A 15,140-nucleotide genomic window follows, 5' to 3' on the forward strand; every position below is an offset into this window, starting at 1 on the left:
CCTGAGGCCCCTATGGATGGGTGGTAGCTTCTCCCACACAGCAGCAGCTTCAGGCTCAGTCATCAGAGCTCCCTGCAAAGATGGAACCATTTCCAGTCCCTCAAGAGACCCTTCCTCAGCTTCTACAGCTCCCTGAGAATATGGAATCTTCTCCAGTCCAGCAGGAGTTCCCAGACCTACCTCTGGAACCCCTTAAATAGACAGACCCTTCTCCAGCCGAGCAGGAGGCCCCATCTCAGCCTCCAGCAACACCTAAGGAGTTTGTAGCACAAATTCCAGTGCATTATCAGATAACAGTTCCAACACTAGGACAGGACCAAGCTCAGCATTTAAACTTGCCCAGGGTCAGGGTTAAACCTTTGCACCTGGCACTTCCCAGAGCTCCAGAACCTACAACCGAGGCTGAACATTCTGCAGCCATGCAGCAAACTGCAGTTCCTCCAACATACCCCGAGGTGACATTTCCAAATGCAGAGCAAGTTCAGGCTCATCATCCAGCCTTGACTGAGGTCACTATTCAACCTTTGGACCTTAAACTGACGATAAGGCCAGAACCCACTAAGGAAGATGAACCTTCTCCATCCATGTGGGATAACTTAACACAGCCTCCATAACCACCTAAGGAGGTTTTTGTAGCTCATCCTCCAGTATATCAGGACCCAATCGTTCCAACACCAGATCAGGATCACACCGAGCTTCCAACGTCACCCGGTGTCACAGTTCAACCTTTTGACCAGGGGCTTACCACAACTCCAGAGCCTACTATGGAGGTGAACATTCCACACCCCTGCAGGAGAGTATAGATCCTCCAACATACCCCGAGGTGGCACTTCTAAACCCAGAGCAAGTTCAGGCTCAGCATCCAACCTTGACTGAGGTCACAGTTCAACCTTTCGACCTGGAACTTACATTAATTCTGGAATCCAGTATGGAGGTTGAACCTTCTCCAGCAATGCAGCAGACCCAAGCTCAGCCTCCAGAGCTCGTTAAGGACGTTGTAGCTCAGTCTCCATTGTATCCCGAGGTGCCAGTTCCAGCCCCAGATCAGGATCATGCTGAGCATCGAACATCACCCAGTATCACAGTTAAACCTTTGGATCTGGAGCTTACCAAAACTCCAGCACCTACTACGGAGTCTGAACATTCTACAGCCCGGCAGCAGACTACAGCTCCCCTCCAAAACACCCTGAGATGACACTTGCACAGCCAAACCTGACTCAATCACAATTCAACCTATGGATGTGCAACTTACCATTACTGCAGGATGCAATATGGAGACTGTACCTTCTCCAATCATGCAGGAGACCACAACTCAGCCTCCAGAGGCACCTCAGGATGTAGTAATTCAATCTCCATTCCAGCAGAAGGTGACAGTTCCAACTTGAAGTAAGGATCAAGGTCAGTGTTCAGCATCATCCAGCGTCACAGTTCATCATGTGGACCTAGAGCAAACCACAATTCCAGAACCCACTATGGAGGCTGGACATTCTACATCCCTACAGCAGACTATAGCTCCCCAGCCAAAACACCCTGAGGTGACACTTGCACAACCAAACCTGACTCAAGTCACAGTTCCACCTGTGGACCTGTGAGTTAGCATATCTCTGCAGCCAAGGCATCTGAGACAGTTCTTTTTCCTTCGACTCAGTATTCAGTTTCCACAGGTCTTCCTGGTGTAAAATATACCCCAGAAAAGAAGCAGCCGGAACAGAATGCCACCACAAACATCAGCATATGTGAGCTCTGTACCTGCAAAAATGAGACGCTGTCATGTAATGGTCTCAGCCCAAAGCAGAAGCTCCACAGAGTGCCTGAGCCAGAGCCTAACACCTATAACGGCACCTTCACCATCATGTAAGAATTGCCTCTCCTCATTTGTTCTCTGCATCCTGCCTGACATGGTAGCCTTTCTTCAGGTATTCCTGGGTCCTCCTTATCTCACCAATCCACAGTGACTGACTTCCTGTTTTCACCTTTTGTTTGTCAATGATTCCTTATCTTCCTTCTCCTTCTTACTATGTTTCCCTCTCCTCCAGTCTTTTATTTTTAATTGCCCTTATTTTTTCCTTCTCCATTTTTTACCCCATTATTTAATTCCTTAACATCTACTCTTCTCCCATCTTTATTCCATCCTCTTTACAGCAACTTGTCCCTCTCCCCATCTCATTTGTGGTAATACAGCAAAGTGGTTAAGAGTAGAGATTCTGGAGCCAGACTACCTGGGTTTGAACCCAGGTTTGTCATTTATTAGCTTTATGACTCAATTTCCTCATCTGTAAAATGGGGATTATGGTAGTCATCATCTCATAGGATGACTCCTATGACTCCTAAATCTCCCAATGACTCCAATCTCATTGGGTGATTTAGATGAGTTAATATAGGTAAAGCTCGTCTGTCAGTGCCTAGCATATATTTTAGTGTTAGCTATTATTATTATTCCATCCCTCAGTTATATCTAGAACTCATCTTTGTCCCCTGGCTTTCTATATGTAGCACCCATTTTGTGCCCAACCCAGGGCTAAGTACTTTAGGAGCCACAGAAGTATATGGCATTGTCTCCAGAACATGACAATGACAAGTGGGAAGAAAGGGGATATGCCTTAAAAGGGAGGTAATATATAATTAAGTACTAAGAGAAATACAGATAGGTGCTGTAATTCACCAGAACCTGTAATAACAGGGGTGTGGAGGTCACAGAAGGCTGCATGGGTAACCTAAATCTTTAGCTGGGACTTTAAAGATTGGCTGTGATTTGTCAGAAAAATAAGAGGCAGTACCATCTAGGCAAAAGTGTGACTGCAGGACTGAGCAGAATTTTATATATTAGTCTGGCTGAAAAGAATTGGGTTAGGCAACAATGAAAGGTAGGATTATAAAATACCTTGGCTATCGGCAATGGGTGTTTGAAAATTACGCTGTAAGATATGGGGAGCCACTGCAAGTTTTCAAGCAAGAGAGACAAATGATTAATATAAGAGGCTTATTTTAGATTTCATATGTAGAGGGATCTAGAGAGGAAAGCTTGCTTCAGGGAGACCAGACAGAATGCTTTAGCAAAATCTAGGGGTAAAGTGAGAAGGGGCCGAATTAGAGTGGTTGTGATGGAAGTAGAAAGAAAAACCTGAGAGTACTACAGAGGAAAAACTGGTAAGAAGTAGTAATTGACTAGAGTTGGGGGATTGTAGTACAGGAAAGAGAAAACTCGTATGTGTTGATGGGAAGAATGATGGTGGTATAACAGGTGGAAATACAGCAGTTGGGAAGCAGAGTCAGTTTGAGGGAGATGAGTTCAGTCTTAGGCATCTTTTATTGGTGAGTATAAAGCAAGCAGAAGGCTCTGTTTGAGTGAAAATGTCCCTCAGGCAGATGGGCAGACAGGTATCCGTTTTGACTTCTTTCTGACTCCTGTGAAAAATGTGCATATAAACTGAATAGTTACATTGTTGCTGAGGGAAGAGGGCAAAGCTAAAGCGAAAGATTCAAAGTCAACCACTGAGTTAGTGGTTGAAACTGAACCTCAGGCATTTAACAGCTTGTCTTAAACATGTCTAATTCATGGATACATTCTCACTGTTTAAAAAAAGAAATGTCACAGAAGTATATAGGATAAAATGTGAAAATTGCACCCCACCTTCCCTACCACCAATAAGGTAACTCCTGTTACTGTTTTGATGTGTGTCCTTCCTTCCGATCTCTTTCCTTTGTATTTTGTTCCCCTAATGAGGTAATAACTTTATTCCTTGCTCAGTGACTTGTGCTTTTCCCTATGCAATATGTTGAAGAGATATTTTCATATTACTCCCTATAATTTCTAATTGCCTGTATCCTTCTAACACATGGAGAGATTCTGAGTAGACTGAGCCAAAGCCTTGATGTTTCCTGGCATAGGATTTCTTTATATTTATTTGCTGATATTGATAAATGTTTGCCATTTTTCTCATTCATTTGTAGGAGTCATTTTAGACACATAAGTGATTTTGGAAAAAAAGTAATTGGCGTGTATCCAAGAAATTGGACAGATAGGAAGTTCAGGTTCTGAGGAGATGCTTCATTGTTTGTGCCAGTGGCCTCACGGTATGTTTTTATTAATTGTGCACACTGATAAGCTGATAAGCTGTGGGAACTGGAAAGCTGGTCTTTTCTGCATTTGAGTATTTCCCACTCGGTGGCCACTATTCTCTTCCTTATTCTCTGCATTCTCTTCCTACCTATAAAAGGATATGAACTGTGTTTCTTCACAGAAATTTCCAAGGAAACTTTATTTCTTACATTGATGAAAGTATATGGAAGGCATACTGCTGGGCTTAGAAGCTGTGAGTATACTCTCCCCAAATATCAATACAAAAAGCTAACTGCATTGTAAGATCCTTCTTGGTCCAGAATTTTGACGTCAATACCTGTGAGAAAAGGTATTTGCCCTTCCATATCCCAAAGCAACCTAATGATTGAAATTCTGTGTTTATTTTAAAAATTAAATTTGGCAGGACCTCTTTAAAATCAGTAAGAGACAATTTAAACTTATTTTCCATTATACAAGTAATACATGATTGTATTCTCAATATGTAACAATTAAATAACAGATATAGTGAAAACCCTCCTTGTGCCCTAATCCCCCACCCACTACTTTGAGTTTTGTATTAATCCTTCCAGACTCTTTTCCATACGTTTGAGTACATACATATTTACAGATAGCAAAATAGGTTTGTGTGTTTTTCTTACCTTTTTTATACATAAGTAACATCCTGCAACTTGATTCCTTCATTTCATGATATGTCTTAGATTTCTTTCCTTCCCAGTACATAGAGCTTTACCCTGTTCATTTAAACTCTTGCCTAATATTCCATAGTATGAATGTATCACAGTTTAATAATGCCCCTATTGAAGGATGTTTAGATTATGTCCAGTTTTCTTGTTACTTGCATTGCTGCAATGAATATCCTTGTACATCCATTTTTGTGAGCCTGGTCATTAATTTCTATAGAATAGTTATCTAGAAATGAGATTGTTGGGGTGAAGACTATTTAGATATAAAATTTTAATTGCCCTCAAAAAAGTTGTGCCAACTTATACTCCAGTCATCATGCTGTGATGACATTCATTTCCCCACACCCTTCCACCACCACTGGATATTCTCCCTTTTTTTTTTTTTCTGCTAATCTGACGGGTGAATAAAAGGAGGCCCATCTGAATTTGAATTTTTCTTATTACTTGTGAACTTAAATATCTTTATATTTTTACTGTACATTTGTATTTTATCTCTGAATTGTCTGTCCTTTGCCCATTTTTCTGTTACTATTTTTTTAATAGATTTGTAGAAAATGTCAGTTTAGATACATAAGTGATTTTGGAAAAAAACATTCAAAGTAATTTTTCATAACAGTCTGTGGTCATATCCGTAGTTCAACTTGAATAGACAAGTCATAAATGACTTCTGAATTAATAATAAAAGACATAACAGTCAATCTAAAAACAGGTATTGTGACCACCCTTAAAGAGATGCCTCCTTAGTCTGATATCTTATTGGTAAAGAAAAAAATGCTAGAACCAGGCAATGTTTTTTAATTTACAGATTTCCTAAATATTATATGTAGTTTATATTTCCCATGATAGTATCTAACTTGGAGATTTTATTTCCCAAACTTGTAAGAAAAATGAAAATCATTTGGCACAAGAAATAGATAACTTAATTTCCTCTGGGAATGGAGGGGAGTGGTAGACAGAGGGACAGAGGTAAGAGAAAAAGTTTGAATTGTGTGCTACATATTTTTGGAATTTTAAGATGTGAATATATATTACATATTTTTAAAAAATAAATTGAAATTTAAAAATTGATTTTTAAAAAGCATGTGTTTGGGAGGCGATACACTATAACATGAGTCTGGTAAGGTTTGAAGATTTCTAAGTCAGCTTGAAGTTTATACCTTATAAACAGAGGTTCCTAACTTGAGGTCAGTGGTTCCCCAAAGCAGAATTCCTTAACCTCCCTCCTGCTCCCCAGCGTATACCTCTTCGGCAAGCTGCAGAAGCTTATGTTCTTGGGATAATGTTTTAAAATGTATAATAAGCCCAACTATATAGAAAAACAAAGGAAACCAGCTATATTGAAATAGTTTTCAGAATATTTTTAAAATTAGTGAAATAGTAATAAATATGCTTCTCTTAACACATTATAAAACAAGATACAGTGGTAGGTCTAATAAATAATATAACTCCAGGGTAGTGATGAGAATAAATGATATTTCAAGGTATCTGCAACATATACGTGATATGAAATGACCTGTGATTTTTGTTGGGCCCAAATTAACTATACTGCTGATCTACTGTGGTTTGTTGCCTACATTCATAATGGAAGGAAGTGCTGATTTTAGTTAGAGATTTGTGAAAACTGAGATGTACTTTTATTTCCCATCCAAGTTTGGCACTCAGCATTCAGTCCTCTTGATTCACAGACCTCTGCCCTAAAAGGATGATCCACAAGTCGAAATTGCATGCACACTTTTGCGTGTGTTCAAGAAAGTGCAGTTTTTTAGGGAAAAGAACCATTGCTTTTATGAAATTCTCAAAGGATTCTTGTCTCAAAAGTTTGAGTCACAAATGTAGGGGAGAAGAAAGACATTTCTTTTCCTGTACTTATCCTCATGAGTGACGATAAATGGATAATTTGTTTTAAATAAAAGTATCTGATAGTTGATAACTTGTCAGTTTCTGAATTCATTCAAAAAATATTTTTCAAATATCTACTATATGCCAGGAACTCTTTTACATGCTAGGGTTACAGGCCCAAGAATGAAACAGACCAAGTATGCCAGTTCTCAGGGGGTTTGCAAATATATAGAAATAAGTATATAAGTATAATAAATAGATATAATTTCAAGCATTGCTAAGTACTTTGTGGAGAAAGAAAGCAGGGGAAGGAGAGTAGATCAGTTCCAGAAATGCCTATTGTTTGCATTTTATATATATATATTGTTGATTGATATAGTTAAATCAATGAAACAAAGAAACCCTGAGACCTCTCAATTTCCTAAAAGTTACAGAGGTGGAAAGAAGGATAACTGTCAGTAATACAGAATCAAGAATGAATGTGAAATTCAGAAGATTGCTTTAGACTAGAACCCTGGTCAAAAGTTAGACATGGATCTTTCCTAAATGTTATTTCATGCCTGGTTTGATATTTTCATGGTGTGAGAAAGTTTTAGATCTGGCTTTAGCTCTGATTCCCCATAGTTTAAAAATGTTTTTCTTCAGTCAAAATGAATATTTGGAATTTTACAGATTAATGTATTTTGTTTCAGTTATTCAGTTATTGCTTATTTGAAGCTCCTTTTTGGGTAAATTTTCGGTGACTAACTCATTCTCAATCTCAAGTTTACTTCTAGGCTGAATTTACCGTTTTTATTTTAAAAATTTCTACTATCCTATCATCCAAACAACTCCAGAGAAAGAAACCCCATTAATTTGAAATACATACTGTTTGGTTACGCCCTGTCCTACCATGATATTCAAACTGTAACCAGTCTGATATGGGCATCAGCCAGTCAGAGAAGACAGTGCCATAAACAGTTGAGGATCATCTCTTTGCTGTACTTACTGAATTCTTGTCAAGGTTCAAAGTTATAATTAGTATATATGAGTTCCACTTTTATGTAGCTTTTTTTCATATACCATCATTTCCTGTGACGTTTGTATATCATGTATGGTGTATACATACAGTTTTGTTACGCAATATGGGGAGGTAGAGTTTTTTCCTACCTTTGAAGGTATGGAAAGGGTTACCATAAATGTCGTTGGACATATTGACTTGTTTTTTTTCTTTTTGGATCATTTCCATGAAAATATGAAACCACTACTTAGAGGTGAGAAAACAATCAATCTTATTACCATCTGTTGACCCTTCCCCCTAGCATATATTCTGACAATCACTGCGATTCCTTCTAAAATGGTGAATTTCAAATTGAGGTCTGGGTCTTTGAAGCATGCTCAGGGCTCCAAGAGTTCTTTGTAGGAATTGAAGTCTTTTGTGTTTTTGTTTTAGTGATCTTATACAAATGTGTGTGACTATATTCTGTATAATATGAACCACCTTAATAACTGAGTTGCAGAGTTTCCAGGTAGTAATATTTTAATTCTCATAAGCTATGAGTAAAGAATTAATTTTTGAGCTGGAATTAAGCTATGAGATGGAATTAATATAAATGTGTGACCAAGAGACACTGTGAGTGAAAAGCAGAACGTTTTAAATGCAGATCTCAGTGGAAATAGCTTCACAAGGCAACATAGCTTGTGCTCAGATCCTCAAGGCTCCTGAAGGATGTACCACTGTTAGTATTACCTGCAAGGAAGGGGATTCTTCCAGGCAAGAGAAACCTACCTTTGACATCTTATAGAGTTTCTTCTGTACTGGCTCTCTCTACCACTCCCTCACTCCACTCTTGGGATACTGGTTATGTTCCTTCCTGCTTATCAGATATAAGAAACAGGTGCAAAACACCACGCCCTCCTCCCCGCAGCATGTTACTAGACTTTATTGTGAGACCAGCAGAAGCAAAGGGCTTAACATTCTTCATGCAGACCCAGGCGTCAGGCTTGACTGTAAATCGTTCCTGCTCCCTTCATTCTGCATTCTGGAGAAGTATTTGGCTGGATCTCTCAGTTTCCTAATTTATTCTTTAACTGTCACTTCTGCTGCTCATATACTGAGTTTTTTTTTTATTATTGCTAACACTTTTCATTCGTATATTCTTGAGTTGATTAATGGAGGCACTATCTGCTTACATCTGTCTGAGGGTAATAATTGTGCTATCCTAAGTCCTCTTGTGCTTTGTTAACTGATTCATTGGCTATAAGCTCTTATGTTTGTTTTTGTTCTCTGTCCTTAATGGAGTTGACTTTCTCACATTGTTTGGTCATTCCTGAGTGTAATTCATCTTTGTAGTTGAGATTCTACTGCGTTTCTTTCCTAGCTTAAGGAGAGAAGTGAAATGAGCTGTTAGGGCTTATTACACCCAATGGGTTCCCCTGAGAATAAGGCAGAGGTGGAAGGTGACTTCTTGTGGCTAGTCAGGGAGTGCATACCTTTCTTTCAGGGTTCTGGGACTTTGCCCACTTTCTAACACCAATTGCTCTGCCTAGAAGAAAACACCTTTTGCTGTCTTGATCAAGGAGGGAAGATGTGGGGTTGATGTGTGCTGTCAGCTGCTCCTACCACACTATTCCAACTGATCACCCTGTAGGCAGCTCCGAGACGTTTCTGGTAGGGGAGGTGCTCCCACACATTGAGCTAAGGTTGTGATTTTTAAGTTATATCTTTTCTATCATTCTTAAGGATTTTGGTGGAAGTTGAAGGGGTGGAGACTTGACATGCTTCAATCTGCCAATTTGAAATAGCACAACTTTTTAGGAAACAATTTTGTATCCCTATTACATCCTAGACAGACTCAGGCAAATATGTATCAGGATACAAATACAAGAAGTTTCAAAGCAGTATTGTCTTTAATAAATAAAAACTAGAAAAAATCTCAGTATACACCAACAGTTGAATGAGTAAACTATGGTATAATCATACCTAGAAGTCATACACTTCATCAGAAATATAATGCAAGCCACATAAGTAATCTTAAGTTTTCTGATAGCCACTTAAAAGTAAAATGAAACAGATGAAATATATGTTAATATCTTTTATTTAACCCTTATATCCAAAATATTATCATTTTAACATGTAATCATTATATACATTATTAATAAGATTCTATGCTTTTTTCATACTAAGTATTTTAAAATATCCAAGGTATTTTCATATCTACATGTAATCAATATAAAAACTAATGAGAGGATCTACATTTTTTGCCCATACTAACTCTTTGAAATCCCAATTTGGTTGCTAAATTTTATTACAAATGCTTGATTGGTATTTAGATTTCGTAAGATTTACAGTCGAAAATGTATCACATATGAAAATTTTGCTAACATAAACATTTTCCAATAATTACATTATCAGTTTTAATTTTAAAATAATTGAAGTTAATTAAATTAAAAATTCAACTCCTTAGTCACATTAGCCACTTTCAAATACTCAGAATCCTCATGTAGTTGGACATGCAACACTACATATTACAGGCAAAAATAAAATAATTTTACAAAATAATGTTGAATGAAAAGATCCCTGTGGAAAATAATACATATAATATGATTCCACTCATATAAAGTTCAAGAAGAAGCAAGACTAAACTGTGTTGTTTATGGCTGATAGCGAAAAGGCAAAACCACATTTAAAAAGCAAGGAAATTATTACTAAAGTCAGGATAGTTGTTACCTCTAGGAAGTCAGAGAGAGCGTTGTGATTGGAAAAGGGCACACGGGGGGCTTCTGGGATGCTGGCAGGATTCTTTCCTGACATGAATGGTGTTACTTGGGCATATGTTTTGTAATTATTAAATAGTTGAACAGTTGTTCAATTGAATTATTGAACAGTTATGTATATTTTATGCAGATTGTAGTTTTCAAAAAGTTTGTAATGGGGTAAGAAATCAGATGGCTTCATTTGCCCTGATACAGTTCTGTGTGGGACTTCCCAATAAGTTTTGGGGAAAGAGAGTAAGGAAGGGAAGCACTGCAACTGCAGGGTTCTAACCAAGACTTCCTGTTCTAGAGAGTAGGCATTAACTATATGATTTGGTGGGAAGAGTGCGTGGTGTGTGTGTGCGCGTGTAAGCACATGTGTGATGGAGAGAGAGGACACAAAGGAGGACGTGAAAAGAAGGTTTAAATGGAAACAGAGCAGAAATCACCATCCCTAAATTAAAAAAGAATTATGTTGTTTAGGTGGCACCATTACCCAGCTTTCCTCCACATATAGGAGTTAGTCCTATGTAGTATATAGTTGTAGTTATTTTGCATTTTGATCCAGAAATAACCCTTTCATTTTTCAGAATTCTCAGTGAAAATTATTTGACTGAATTACATAAGAACTCATTTGAAGACTTGCTACCCCTCTAATATTTGTAAGTTAATCATATTTATTTATGAGTTCTTATCTAAAGTAGATTATCTATACAGTAATTAAGGGGTTCAAGTGAGATAATGTCTTCAATTTCTTCTAGCAATTAAATTCTACAATTCTGTGAGTCTGTGTAGGCCCCCAGCCCATCACTAGCACTAAATATTTCCTATTCATTTTTAATTTTTTAACTATATAGACAAGGTATAGATAGAAAAATACCCTTTAGTTGTAGAGGAAAAGTGGTAATGAGGTCTCAGCCATTATAGACTCCCATATGAACCTTGTTATATAAGTGTTCATATAGTCTCCATCTGTATTTACATTTTGTTTATGACCTATGGATCAAATCTGGCCCACAGTCCATTTTTATACAGCCCATAACTTAAAAGTGATTTTTAAAGGGCTGTAAATGAGAAAAAAGAAAAAAGACGAAAAATATGTGACAGAGACTGTATGTGGCCTGCAAAGCCTAAAATATTTACTTATCTGGTCTTTGCAGAAAAGGATTGAAAAAGTTGGTTTAGTGAAATGAGTGGAATTAAAATTAACCTCAAATTGTCACCTGCAGGACAAGAAAATATAGCACACTTACATTAATATGAATGCCATTAACTCATAGCTTTGATAATTTAATCTAAATTAAATTAACATTTAAGTGTTAAATATTTAAGCAGATGAATTATATAAACGGTATTGTAAAGGGACTTCCCTCGTGGCCTACTGGTTAAGACTTTGCCTTCCAATGCAGGGGGTGTGGGTTCGATCCCTCGTCAGGGAGCTAAGATCTCACATGCCTCATGTCCAAAAAAAGAAGCAATATTGTAACAAATTCAGTATAGACTTTAAAAATGGTCCACATCAAAAAAAAAATCTTAAAAAAAAATCAGTACTGTGAGGAACACATTAAGTTACCACAAGAACAAACTGCTGTTAAGGATTTCAATGCATAAACTGTGATACTGATATTAAGAATGTTTAAGGTGATGGTTAAGTGGTATATTTAGAAATGTTCACACTAAATAAGCATCTCAGAAATGCCCCTAACAAAAATCTCTCCAGCCTTTTATTTTCTGTTTTTTTTGTTTGTTTGTTTATTTTGTTTTTAGGGCCATGCCACACGACTTGCAGGATCTTAGTTCCCTGACCAGGGATTGAACCCAGGTCCCCAGCAGTGGAAGCACCGAGTCCTAACCCCTGGATCGCCAGGGAATTCCCTCTCCAGCTTTTTTATCAAAGAGGAAATGCTTGCCTAGTATTTCTTTTTATTTGGGGATAAGTAGATAACTGTGTTTTTTGCTATAAAAGCTCAGTTTTTGTCCTTTGTCCATGGCATCCAAGGCTGTGTATGTCATTATTCCTTATTAGGCCAAGATCCTCTTTAGCAAATAGATTCTTCTTGCAAATATAAAAGGCTTAAGGGAAATGGGTATAAAGAGCCTCACATGACCCGAAAATAGTTCTTTTAATTATCAAACCTTCCAAGCATTAAGGGGCAATCACCTTTATATTAGTCTCTTCTCTGCCATCTGGGCTCCAAACCTTACAAACACAGTTTGCAGAAAAACAAATAAGATAACTGCTCAGTGGACTAGGCCCTTCATTACTTCTACTATGAAATACTTTATAATCTGATTATTTTATGTTAGCATAAGTATTCTCATTCTTTAAAAAAATGCCAATCAATAAAAAAGCAAAAAAAGAATATGCTAATACGCACTATGCCTAGTGTTGTAAACATGAAGATGAGTAAGACAGGATTCCTTTTAGCAACTCATGATCTCATAGGTAAAATAAACATATAATAAGCTCAAACCATAATGACAAAGTGCTATGGAGGCACCATGAAGTAATAAATCTACACTTCTTTTAAAAAACAGTCATTCCCTCCTTCTGTTCACTCCCCAGCTATTTGCTGATTTTATAAATGTTTGAGTTTGCTTCATGTCCACGCGTTGGCGTTAAACATGATAGATGATGCACATAAGCAGGATCTAGTCCATACTTTGAAGGAGTTTATGCTCAGAGGAAATGGGTTGTAAAAAGAGCTATATTTAAAGAAAGAAATGAATATGGGGAAGGAGAGCTGTAAGTTGGTATTAGAGCACAAAAGAGGGAAAAAAAGACTTCAAATTTGATCAGGGAAGATGTTATTAGAGCAATGCTGTTTAAATGGGAGCACGAAGGGCCATTGGGTATCAATGACAGACATCTTGGGAAGAATAAGGTTGCAAAAGGAAAGTGGGAGAAAGGCAACACACAGGAAAAATACTCTGAGTACCTGTAGAGTACAAGTGGGAAGAGAGGGGATTAGAGCCAGATCATCTAGGGCTTTGGAGGCCAAGCCAAGGATAACATGCCAAGCTACCATGTTACCACAGCAGTGCTTTAGGACAAGCTTTAGCCTGCAACAGAACCAACCACTTGGAGGGCTTGTGAAAACACAAGTTCCAGCCCCATAGGTACTAATTCAAGAGGTCCAGAGTAGGCTGAATATTTGTATATTCAATAAGCTCACAAGTGATGCTGGTATTTGAGAACCGCTTCCAAAGAGTTAATCTGGTGATCGCCTGGAGGATGGCTTAGAAAAGGAGAGGGTAGAGATGGAAAAACCAGTCAAAAGACAGTTATACCCATCCAGGTGAAATGAGAGACTAAGCTGGAATCAATGGAAATATGATAGTCAGCTATTGTCAAGAGTAGGTATTTTCGAATAAAAGTCAATATGATAGAAAGTGTAATCCTGAATTAACATTACATATTAATGATAGGAGTAACCTCCTTTTAAGTTGTGTGAAACGTTATCTTTTATTTCTTCTAGTAATGAATTGGCCTAGAGAAACAGAACTATACTGGGGAGTGTGTAAATATAACAATATTCCTTTTAATATTAGAAATTACAATGATATATAGAGATAAAAACTTTGAGCTCATAATCTAGAATTTGATGAGACCACAAAAGGTGGAATCTAATCAATGCTTCTGCCCTTAGAAAAGGTTACCTCCAAAATCTATTGATCTATAGTTGTATATTTAATTTGTGAAGATCCTGAAGGTGAGACTCTTAAGAGAGGTGAAGGCAGGGTTAGGGGCTCTGGAAGGTTCAAATAGTAATTCCTAAGGTTTGGAGATTAGACCAAAGCTTCTTATTTATTCTTATCATTCTAACTTCTACTAGTTATCCCTACTAATTAGATATCTAGTAGCTAATTGAGGCAATATTTTCCTTTTACTTTTCCTAGAGATTTATCCTGCAATAAAATACCGTCTATCGAAAGACGTACATTTGAACCACTACCTTTTTTGCAGTTTATGTAAGTTACAACTATAATTCATTATGTTTGCAAATTTTATAAAGCTTAATTTTTTATAAAATTAATTTGTTACTCATTTTGAAATGTGAAAATTGCTACTAAAATTTTGTAGCAAATCCTTTTTGTCTCCAGCAAAGATTAGTGTGAGAATTATTACACAGATCAGAGTGAATCATTATAGAGCAGTGGTTCTCACCCAGGGTGATTTTGCACACCGGTGACATTTGGTAGTGTCTGGAGATATTTTTGCTTGTCAGAACTGTATATGCTACTGGCATCTAGTGGACAGAGGCCAGAGATGCTACAAAACATCCAACACTGTACAGGAGAGCCTCCCACAGTAAAGAATTATCCAGCCCAAAATGTCAATAGTGCTGCCTTTCTAGAGAACTAAAGATCACTTAACACGAGTATTTAATAAGCATTTACTATTTTATATCTAATGCACCACATATATAATCATGAAGGTATAAACCATAATATCTTCCACAGTGAGATTTCTTTACTGTATGGAGTAGTGATGTTATGTTTCATCATATATAAATTAGAATTATTGCCAAAGGATAAATGTTCTGAAAGAATATATATTTTTCTTCTTCTTTTGCTTGTGTCTTTTTTTGTAGAAATCTTGGTTGCAATTTACTCACAGAAATGAACTTTGGAACGTTTCAGGCCCAGCATGGAATGCAGTTTTTACACAGATAGTAAGTAAAACAGAAGATGAATAAATGTAAAAAACTGTGTGTAAAAGCATCATGCAGTTATTGGTTAGCTGGGTGTAAGCCCAGTATGAACTCTGGAAAGTATTTCTTGAGAGCCATTTATTTTTT

At 37.3% G+C, this 15,140-nt stretch overlaps 1 pseudogene; it reads left to right on the top strand.

Moving 5' to 3' along the window:
- LOC136142264 (leucine-rich repeat-containing protein 37A-like) overlaps positions 1-15,140 on the top strand; it is a 36,801-nt pseudogene that overhangs the window by 5,874 nt on the left and 15,787 nt on the right.

The sequence above is a fragment of the Phocoena phocoena genome, chromosome 1, assembly GCF_963924675.1.
Source record: "Phocoena phocoena chromosome 1, mPhoPho1.1, whole genome shotgun sequence".
Taxonomy (NCBI): domain Eukaryota; kingdom Metazoa; phylum Chordata; class Mammalia; order Artiodactyla; family Phocoenidae; genus Phocoena; species Phocoena phocoena.